Below are 11,988 nucleotides of genomic sequence, written 5' to 3' on the forward strand. Positions count from 1 at the left end.
TCCTGCCATCCCCTTCCAAAGTTGCTCAGGAGATCATAAGGCAGAGTAATGAGAAGTAGGATCACCAACAGCTCTATGAAGACACAGGGTGGTAAAATGCTTCCCTACAAACTCACAGTCCAGTGTTTGTGACATTTCATAAATAATTTTTTTTAAAAAAGAATAACACAAGAACAATCCCTTTACTTACTCATCTGAAACAAAATAAACAGCAGTGGCTACAAACTTCTTCTTGTAACAATTACAAAAAAACTCCCAACAATACAATTCCCCAACTTTTAACATGCCTTGAATGTTTTTTCATGTTAAACCTCAAAATTGCAGCATATCCTTAAGGGCAAACTTTTCAATTAGTTTTTTCTTTCTTTTCTTTTTTTTTTTTTTTTTTTTAAATAATGCGTTCACCAAAAAGAAAAAAATCCACAAAACAGTCTTGTACCAAGAAAATGCATTCAAAAATAGAAAATACTACACAACAAAAATATGTACCCTTCCTTTCTAAAAGAGTCTTCACAAAAATGTAGAAAAACGCCAACCATTTTTTTCCTTTCCTGAACACTTAACTTTCAACCTAGGGCACGATTATTTATTGACTTATAATGTCTGTTTTTGCATAAAATATGGAAGATAAAAACCAACTATCAGGACTGTGAAGTTACAAACAACACCTCATTATTCTCCCCACCCTACATTTCCTCCTTAGAAAACAAAACACAGAGAGCCAATGTTTCAACAACTGATTGAAAGTCGTCAGGTTAGGGAAACCCATTAGCTGATATGGGGATTCAAAGATGCTGGCATAACAGGAAAATCATCTGTCTTTTAAAATGTATGCTTTTTGAATTCATCTCAACACAAGTCTTTGCCCTGCTGTACTCAAATGACCACACACTACAGAGACAGGACACTGCCGGGCACAGAAAGGTCCAGGAAGAATTTGAGGTCAGGAGCCCAGGGACCGCACGTGGGTGTGTGCACACACGTGGCGTTTCACTTGCAAAGAACTCTTTCCATTTTGAAAGACAGAGAGGATGTTTCCATATGCCTTAAAAGTGCAAGGGCCATTTCTGGATCATAGTAGTTAAATATGCAAAGGTTTTACTATGCTTAATAGTCAAGTCCATTTTTCTGGCAAAGGCAAGCCAGAGATAGATCACATCAGTTCACGGCTGGGAATGGGTAACAGCTGAAAGCTGGTAGGCAAAAAGTGTCACACCAAGGTGCATCCAGAACTGATTTATTCAGTGGGAAAGTGTTTTGCCTACCTTGAAAAATATTCAAGGGATATTATGCAATTAACACAGCCAAAAGATAAACTGTTTTGACAGCAATAAACTCTAGCAGTGGGGAGTTGGGTACTCTGGGGAAGGCAGCTATATTGGCACACATGTGGCTAAATCCATCCTCTGTGTACCTCTTTTGACTTCATTGCAATAACATCTGCTTGCACCAGGGATGAATTTGACCCATGTGGTTCTGGATTTTATGCCTGTTGGCCATGTAGGAGCCCAACCCTGCAGAACACTGTGCTAGAATACTCCAGATGGCAGAGCTAGGATCAAAAAGGCTTCTCTCTTCTTCTGAGATTGTTTTCTTTCTAGCATATTTTTTAAAGGATGCTTCCATCACAAGAAGGAAGAGGGAGCTTTTTCTTAGCCTTTTCCACTGCGTGGCTGTGTTTTCCTTTTTTCAAATGGCAAAATGTGTTTATGTTTACTTCCAGTGCATTTTTTTTTCATAAATTCAAAACAAAAAGGAAACATTACTTTCCCATCCTTCAAAAGGAAACAAAACCAAAACAGACTGATAAAGTACAATACAATAAAAATCAGGCATTATAAAAGACAACATGATGTGCAATAGCAATACCAAAGAAACAAAAATTTAAAAAAATTATTCATATATATATATTAGGATACAGGTACGAATGAGCCAAGAAAGCTATCTAACCCCACTACCGGATGATTGGTAAGCATTGGTTAAGAAATATGTAAGGCTATTCTGAGATTTCTAACTTAACACAGTTAACCACTGCTTCTCTCACACCTTCACTTCCTAAATTTTTTACCTTTCACTCACTGGTATTTTATGTCTTGAAACTGATTTTTTTCCTTTTCATATTTTTTGGTCTACAGTAGAATTACATATTAATAACAACAGCAAAACAAAACTCAAGCTTGTTGTGAGAGTAAGTTGGTGCCACATCCATGATGCAGAAGAAAGAAGACAGACAACAGAACAACTGCATTCAGTTTTTCACACACAAAGCATATTTGAGGGCAACAGCATTGCTGAGCAAAACAAGTTTGGAGGGGCAAGCAGCAGAAGATGTAGGTTTACAACTACACCACCAACTAGAGCCTGGTCTTTCACGTTTACCAATATCCTTGAGGACAATAGTAGCTCAGTTGCCATGTGGCTTTGCCATTCCTGTCATCTGGAGCAACAGCTAACCTGACATCTACTTCACCACTAAATGCACTAATCCTGGTTTGACAGAAATCCAAAAGGAAGAGAAAAGGTAAAAGGCTCCTAGGTGAGGACAAGTGTATCTCTTGGTCACCTTGGCTGATGTGACAAATCCTCAGCCAATGGGATACCAGGATCAGTGAGAGAGGGCACCTGGCTAGCAGGTCATTGGGGAGCAGTTCTGAAGCAAACTCAGACTCTCTAAGGTGATGTGACAGTTGCTTAGCCTCCTCCATTAAGGGAAAACTGATGAACACTGACAGGTTACCCTGGGATCATTCCATTAGTATAAATTATCTTTGTTCAGCAAGGAATAAGAAAGCATATGTTCTCTGCTGCTTTTGAATTACTTTTGTAAATGTCAGCATCACCAGCCACCAAAAATGCATTCCCTACCAATTTGGCTACAGCACTGTGGCTGAAGCTCCATCCTGAATCCTGGCATTTTCTTTTTTCTGTGGAACTTCTGAAACGTAACATTTTCCTCAAGGGTAAGATCTGAAATTAACATAATGCTGAAAATATCACTAGTGTTTTCTTGAACCGTAACTATGCCACAGTCCCAGCAAAAACTCAAGCTGATCCTCAGTAGTGCTTGTCAATGTTGAGGAAAGGAACATACAGAAACAAGATGATCAAACAGTACAGGGAAGTTATGTTTTGGATCTAGCCCACTTGCCAAAGGGATTTTCGTTTGGGAGAAAAGGTGCAACAATGAAGCAGGATGATAAATGGAGGAAAATTACGGAAGTTAATGTTTCTCCATCTGGAGAAAAATAGGGCATTAAATTATGCGGCATCTCTAGTAAGCAACATATGTTTTGGCTTCTTAAAATAAACCTCAAGTTATCCTTGGTTTCTCCGTCAAGCACTGTCTACATGGGGCTATAGTACCATGCTGAACAAAAAGAAATGAGTTTGTGCTATATTTAAATGTAGTTCCAGTTAAGCTAGTTTCAAACTGACCATGTAAAAAGGAACAACTTTCTTAAAAGCCATTGAAACTATACAATCACACTTATGCCCAGGAACTGGTGTGGTTGAGCACTGTAACCGAGTGGGAACATAAGCTAGAATTTGGTTTTTAAAAAATGGTTTGGTTCCTGTTTACATGGATTAGACAGTTCTGTTGAAACTGAGTCAGCTGGAATCAGGTTTAAATAGGCTGAATTCAAACCCAGATTTGGAGCATGGCTCAAAGCCCATTTCTTCAGGTTGCAGTACTTTTAAAAAAACTAGTGCAAATGGCATCTTATCACAGCATTGCAAACATGCAGTGTTCCTCTCCTTGTCCAAATATGGTTGCCATCAGGTCACACCACAAGGGAGGAATATGCAGCAATCAGTCAGCTGGAACAGCTCAACCTACAGAAGTTCTTTATTTTACCACAGCAGGAAAGGCACTCTGGACACAGCAGGCTCAGTAAACCCTCAGCTTCACTTTTTTTTTTTTTTGGAGCAGTCCACTACTCCTCTTTAACAATGCAAATCCACTCTGACAGTAGCAATAAATTCACCTGCTTTAAACAAGGAAACAAAGAAAAACTCACCTAAGCAAAAAACTGGAGTATTGGCTCATCACATGAATTAACTTCAGCAGACAGACTTCATTTCCTCCCATATAACAGCTCTGTAGCTGTCACTACTCTGATGGAAGCAAATGCCACTTTACAAAATGAAGGTGGTCTCCTGCCTCTGTATTATGCTCGCTCTCAAATGAACTGTGCTTTTGTTGGGCATCCACTGACTCATTACTGGAAGTTGACCTTCCAGTGGTTTTCATCTTAGAGGGTTCCTGCAGATGGCAAAGAAACAGGCTGCATGTTCCACTGTCCTGCTTGCTTTCAAGGGAAGAGTCATTCAGTAGTTAATCTAGCAGTACATCAGGGCGTATCTCCAGTTCTTCTCTTCCAGTCCTTTCAAGCCAGGATGGCTGGAATCTAAGAGTGGAAATCTCAAAGCTCACCAGAACAACACATCCTTAACTCCAAAGTCTCTCCTGGTTCTAGACTTGTTCCTTCCCACCCAACACCTGCCTCTTGCATACCACTCCTTCTCTAGTTCTTGACACTTTTGTCAAACGAGGCAGCCCAAGAGACTGAGCAGCAGTCTGCTTTGCATTGTGCAGTCTGTGAAAGGTCTGTACTACATGTCTTGGTACCAATGAAGCCAAAATACCTTAGTTTCAAATCTAAGCTGAAATTCAGGGCATTAATAGATTTCTAGTCCCTCGATTACTCTAGCCTTTTCTTAGCAATTCTTTTCTTAGGAATCTCCTTTTTTGTCCATGAAACCCTGTGGTAGATTAGGCAGGCGATCCCTCCGCTACAGGACCAAAGCAGATGAACTCATGTTTTACTTTCTTCTCCCAGTTTCTCTACAGAACGCTTTTCAGGATCCTGTTTTACCGTCTGGCTAAAGTTGCAATTATAGTCTTATTGAAGAGATTCAACACAAACTTTTGAGGGTTTATAGATCACAAAGAGCTACAGCAGAGATGGATCTTGCTGCACATTGCTACTGTTTTCATTTTTCTCATAGTATGCTTGCTACAAAATTAATGACCAAGGCATAAGGCAACATGCATCTTGACTGTAAAAATACTTTCCAATTTAGGATTCCATTTGGTTCCAGCTGAAAGCCTTCACAATGCTAGACTCTCTGTTTAAGGAGAGAAATCAGAGAGAAGAACTTAAAATGCTAGGCAGCACCTTTGTCTAAGCAGGAGTATTTCAGTATGTACTGAATTCCACACCACCTTTTTTTTTGCCCAAATGTCCCTCCTGCTTCCTCTACCCCAAAGGCTTGACTGGAACACCTGTAATTGACTGTTCAGAATGACTGTTTATTGCACTGTTCCCATAACAGCCTCGGAAAGACGTGCTTTATTTCAGTGATCTTCCCCTTTGATAAAGTCTGCTTTGTGAGTTCCCTTCTTGAGCTGAGAGATCCTGCTTTTACTGAAGGGATGCTAATCATAGTGAAACCTCTGGAAGAGATTCTATCCAACAATCCAAGTTTGGACATTGGAACTGGGAATTTGTGTCTTTATGGTGAAGCCTAATGCTAGTTTACACAATGAGCAGTTCTCTTCACTTTCTCACAGCCCCAAAGAACACTCTATAAAAAGGGGAGAAAAGATCTGTTGCACCAAGAAACTTGTGATGCCTCTTCAGTTTCTATTATAGTGCTTTATTTATTTATTTTAACAGAAGGTATCCAATACAGCTGTCTCAGTGTCTGACTAGTTGCTTAAAATTAAGGTAACCTCACTTCTCTTTCAACCTGGTGAGGTTCATGGTATATCCTGTTTTCCGTGCCTATCCCTTTCTCTTCTCCCTTCCTGCTTAATTGGCCCCTTCCAATCCCACCACATGTAAATACATTTCAGTAGTGCAATGCAGTGCAGTGCAGTCATACGTAGTGCAAAAATAAAAAGCCTTATCCAGACCAAAAAAGCACAAACTCCCTCCCCACCCCACCTGGCCCCCAAGAAATCAGCTCTCAGTAAAAGTATATGAATGCCCCTAAACAAAGGGGGATTTGCAGTCTCCCAGCCACACTTTCACATGCCTTGTTTTCTCTCCTCCCAGTCAATGTGGAGATCTCATTAACAGATAGGACATTTATCAAAAACAAAGTCAAATGACAGAAATCAGAAAGGAGACAAGCTATTGTTTGGGGGCTGCAGAAAGGAGAGCGAGCTAAATGGATACAGCAAAAAAAGGTCAGTAGTGGTTTTACACAGAGTTGTCTGATGCAAACTTTGCAAGGGTACACCTTGCAAAGAGCATGTGTGTGGGTAAAAAAACCAAAAAAGCTTCCCTGTTCCAAATACACAGTCCCTATTTTAACAGTGCCCAAGCTCAGGTTCTGTAGTGCAATCAGCTTTTCAAAGTGGCAGCTTTCTGTGGCCACCCTAAAACAATTGGACAGATCAACACTAACTTCAGTTTTCTCCTGCTCACGTAGGCACACACGTAAATGAACAACTCCTTACTCCATCCTGCAAATACTTGGGGAGATATATATATATACATATATAGCTATATATATAAAGTATTTTTTTCACAGCCCATCTAGGCAAAATGAAAACTTAAAAGGAGAACAAAATAAAGCTCACCAATTACAAAGGTGAGCAGGTTACTGAATCCCAGTCAGATCATACCTCCCCTAGCCTATCTATCTCTTTAAAAAAAAAACAAAAACAACTCACATCTGCCAGAGGTTGCCACTCTTTAAGATATCACTTGGGAAAACACAGCAAAGACTTTGGGGTGTTCACCAGTTTGGAGGTTATAACTTCAATTTGGACAGCCACAAGAGCCTCCATCAAACCCTTGTAATTACAGGAAAGGAGTGTGGGGAACCACTAAAACAGTGTAAGAGGCCATAACAGGGAAGGAGGAGCAAGAAAGGGAAATGTATGGAAAATGGAACACAACAGGGCAATGCTGCTGCTGCTATACTAATCTCATTGTAATTGCTCAGTATATGGAGGAATACTGCATGATGCTTCATCTGGGCTCAAGGACATGCTTCCTCTAACCTTCTGCCTCTTCCCTCGCTCCCAGTCCCTTGTTGAAGATGGCAGCCCCCCCCAGAATGTAAACAAAAGCAAATACCAACAGATACACCAAATTACAACCAAGAAGCAATTTTCTCAATTTTCTTTCTCTTGCAAGGATACCGCATCCTTCCCTCCAGGCAACTGTTTCATCCACATGCATAGAAACAAGGAAATAACCTAAGAGAAATAACCTAAATAGGGGTGCAGGGATCCTGAATATCTACCTCTAAACCAGAAAAATGCCAGGCTGCAAGAACTTTTGCTGTTTATCTTTACCAATGAGCCTATCATGAAAAATAAAGAGCACATAATGGAATCACTAGGCATTGCAAAGGGACAGCATCTGAACCCACTGTCTCTGGGTGCAGAGCTACAGTGGTGCAACCCATGCCCAAGCATACATGGGACACAAAATTAGTAACACTTGCCAGCTGTTCTGTAAAGTCTACAAACTTCAATTTAGCCACAATAATCAGAAGCAATGAGTTTTTTTGCTGTTCAGCTGCATGCACTTCAAGGGGGTCCTACCTTTTTGTGGAAATGCTGTTCACGCTATCTATCCTCCTGCACACCCAATGCAGTAGCACTTTTAAAAAGTCTACCAAAAAGTTTAATGTATAGTCTGAATTTGCAGTTACATAATCAGATATTATAAAGAAACAAATTTACTTTACCCACATAAATATGTGACTACCATAACAGCATTGGTGTGGCCAGAGCAATTCTGGGTAAAGCAGTCAGAAACCTGGAATCAACTCCAAATATCCAATACCCAAATGCTTTTACACTGTTCTGGCAATAGAAAAGTGACACATCAAGGGTGTAAATTAGGGAAAAGGGATTGCTATGAATCATGTATCTGCATTACCTGTTGTGGCTCACTATTTAATTACTTAAAATAAACATATAATCACCAATCAAACCCAAAGATAGACTCAAAGCTACTTAGGACTCTATGAAGAAAGCAGGTTCCAAGCCCTGTATAAAGGGAAGGAACTGTCATGCTCTGTAGGACTTTTCTGAATTAAGTCTCCCAGCAAGAAGGAGAGACTATGAGACTATGTAATAGCATAGCCCTTAACACAGGTAAAATCTGCCTGGTAGTGTGAAATCAAATCTTGAGTCAGTTTCATGAGGAGTAAAAATTTTGGGCAGAAACAGGATAAATTTTGGGTAACAGTTCTGTGGCATCTTAAATAATGTACATGAAACTATTTTTCAGGACTACAGCTTTCTGTAGGACTACATATACTTTGTCAGAGAAAATGGACTCAAGTCAACAAAAGGGCATGCGAGTCCTGCCTGCAGAATTTGGCCCACAGAATATTGGTCCAATTAGTTTTCAGGATTAAGCATTTACCTCACTGCTGGCAAGCAAAGTCATACAGTATGTCCTGCCTGAACTGAGCAGCCTTTTTAAATTTTGTTTGACAAACAAAAGCTCATTATGGGTGGAGTGAATGGGAAACCACCAATTTTTCAATTTAACTAATTAGGAGAATTTCTTTGAACCTGAACTTTGGAGCAAGGATCTAGGGAACGATTGTTCAGAACATACAAAATTTGGAATAAATTTCAGATTTAAAGGACTCCTATGAGTTTCACAGCAGTCCAATCTACATCCTGGCATTAGGACAAAAGAAACAGGACACCCCGAAAGACAATGAAGCTTGTTGAAGATACTTGTGAAGAAGTAGTTCTGACTCCAATAAATGTGGTGACAATTCTTTCACCAATAAATAGGAACTATAAATTGTTTACAAGTTATTCATACTTAAAAAAAAAAAAAAAAGAGCAGCAGTAGATACTGGAGATTCAGTCTTTTCCTCTAAGTGGAACAAATGAAGAGCAAGTCCCTTGTATGGAGTTCAAGCCTCTCCCTCTCCTGCGAGGCCCCCTGTCTTTGGTGCAAACATCCCCAAAGTGGGCAACTCCGCTCTTACTTAACTTTGCAGCAAAGAACTTTAAAATCTCTTTCTGTCCCAGCACAGTAGCATAGAGTAACATGCTCTTAGTACAAGGCTCTCCCTCTCGTGGTGACAGTGTTACCTACTTCAACTGTTGTGTTCCTCAAAAGCTATACAAAACAGAAAAGAAGTGCAAAAAGGAGCTAAATATAAATGCTGCCGACCACTGAAACGTGAGACCATTGCTTGCATTAGCCCTGGAAGTCTACTTGGTCAACGAGGAGATGGAAAATGAAAGTAATAATGAAAACCATATACTAGAATAAAGCTAATATTTGGACAGAGTCTTCCCTTGATGTTTATATTCTTCAAGGAAAGTCGCCAATTCAAGAATCTTTAGAACTGTAAAACTGATACCATCTCCTGTTTTCTTTCTCCTTAGAAAAGCAGAAAATATGCACATATGAAATGAGTTTTTTAAAATACTACAATTCTCAAGATGAGTATTTCTTCACAGAACAAAAAAGAAAAGATACATGTTCAAAAAAACCAAGATTTCTGGAATCACAAATGACTGACTGTCCTTTATGTAGAAGATATGTTAAAATAGTGTTCACCAGCTGATTATTTTGTTAGTTTCACTTTCCCTTAGGCAATTGTATCTGTACACACTGCATTCTAAAAGTAAATCTCTAGTGTGGATAATCTACCTGTTTGGTACCATCCTGTTTGTAAAACCACTTCTTAGCCTAAAAATATAAACTGTAAACTGTATAACATGCAAAATGAATTGAGGTCTTTAAAAAAGCATTAGGAAAAAGAAAAGGCAACAAAGAAATTAAATCAAGAAACACATTAAACTAGTATTTATGCTAAATGAATTACTGAACCTTACAAAGGATTAGCAGGGCAAGTGTGGAATGGGTATGCAGCCATTTAAATGATCTGGTATTCTCAGTCAAGTGAGAACACTCTCTACAAAAATATGTATGATTCAGCATTCTGTCAAAGGAAAAGGCAAAGAACATAGTCAGAAAATGTGGACCACTGAATCAGCACTCTGTTGCAGCAGCTAACTGGTATTAATTTGGGAAATGGCACCTGTTTGGCTTAATGGGACAAAGCCCATCATTCACATAATAATCTAGTTCTGTTACTTGCATAACTAATATTGAGAGGATAGTCTCCTCCTTTCCTTGCAAATGGGTATACAAAGAGTAGAGGAAAGCCAGACTTAGAAATCACGCTGGAAGACCGTAACTTTTAAACTGCAACTAGAAAGAAAAAGAATGTGGTAGTGGCCTCCACGTACACTTAAATGGCAGATGACAGGAGACTGTTAGGAACGCTGACACTTGATAATTCCCATTCTTGAAGTTCTCATTTTAATATCCCAAGCTGTGGCATAGGTAACTCTTTCCCTCTCTTCTTACTCCAAAATAACTTTATTGATTTGCAGTGACACAGATTTGCTCATTGTCAGTGAAAATGGTTTGTAACTGAGGTGACCATCTCTCATTTCCTTCCTCATTTCTTCCTCTAGTCTTCACAGTTAATAGAAAGGAGACAAAATTAATACCTCCTCCACAACACTCATCCACTTGATTTTGAATGTTTTTATTAAGGAGTGATATGTTATTCACCAAAGGAATGAACGTCAGCTGAATTAGATGTACTTGAATTAGAAAAGCCAAGATAAATTTCCATACTCTCATAAGTTTGCACTCTTACTAATTTTGAACCAAGGCTTGCTGCCTGGGTCATCTGTTGCAAGGTGAGAGTACAGAAAGGACACCCAAAGTCATGAGGCTTGGGTGTCAATCAGCTGTTTCTGGGCTTTTGGATCTAGATGTTGACATATCCCTGGTGACATCTTTTTCAGCAGTTCTGTGGTGACAACTGAAGTCCAGTGGGACTGACCCAAAATTCAAAACCAACAGGAATGTACTATGAATATGGTAAAGGGAACATACAGCTAGAAGAACTTATGAACTGAAATGAAAACTTTCAGAGGTGGTTTTCCTTTGAAAAAGGGGTCATCAAGTGGATAAATAAGGATCCAATTGGAACATATTAATAGTCATGGATGGAGGTATTTCTTATTTAATCCCTGGCCACATTCTGTGTAACTATACAGAGAACAATGTTTCTTCTACCCCACCCTAGTGCAGAGGATAGTTTTAGGAAATCTTAAAATTTTAAAGGAACATTATTTCAAAGGAGTGAAAGACCACTTTTAGCATCTTTCTCCAAGGCTAGGAATGGAAGAGGAAAAGTCTGACATATACTTTTAGAAATGAAATAACAGGACATCTTAGAATAGAGCTAATAGATATTTGTCTTGATTAATTGTTCTTTTGATATGAAAGGGTAGCAGGGAACAATCTCTAATTTTTTTGTAGAGCCTAATACTGTTTTACCTTTTCTTAAAAAAAATTACTTTTCTACATCTTACTACACAGAGATTTTAAAAAAGCCTGAAAAAATGCTTGTAAAGACAATAAAGAAGCCAATAATATGAAAAAGCACAATAGAGCTGTAATAGTTATTGGTAAATGCTTCAAATAGCTGCAGCAGTTGATTGGGTTGTGAATGATACATGTGAAAAATTATTTTTCTATGATCATAGGCAGATGCAAAAGTTAAATGATTATACTATGTATATATATTGATATAGAATTGCTATATATATTGTGTACTGTACTGTATGTTCTAGCTTTCAGAAATACTGTATTGTAGTGTACTGTACTTAACTAAGCAGGTCTAAATAGCAACTTGTCATTTTCCACAAAGTCACTAGTACTGTTAACAAAAACCAAAAAGTCTATTTTCTCCAGTAAAAGAAATACATACTGTTACAATCACAGACATTTTGACTATAGAGAGACAATGTACATTTAACCAAAGGAAAACCCCAAACCAAAATAAAAATCTCACCCCAAAATCAACCAGTCAAAAATGTTGCATTATAGTCTTATTCAAAAGGGGAAGGGATATGCCACCAATCTAAGAAGAATATTTACTCACATTTTTATGACTGAA

The sequence above is a fragment of the Motacilla alba genome, chromosome 1, assembly GCF_015832195.1.
Source record: "Motacilla alba alba isolate MOTALB_02 chromosome 1, Motacilla_alba_V1.0_pri, whole genome shotgun sequence".
In the NCBI taxonomy this organism is placed as follows: domain Eukaryota; kingdom Metazoa; phylum Chordata; class Aves; order Passeriformes; family Motacillidae; genus Motacilla; species Motacilla alba.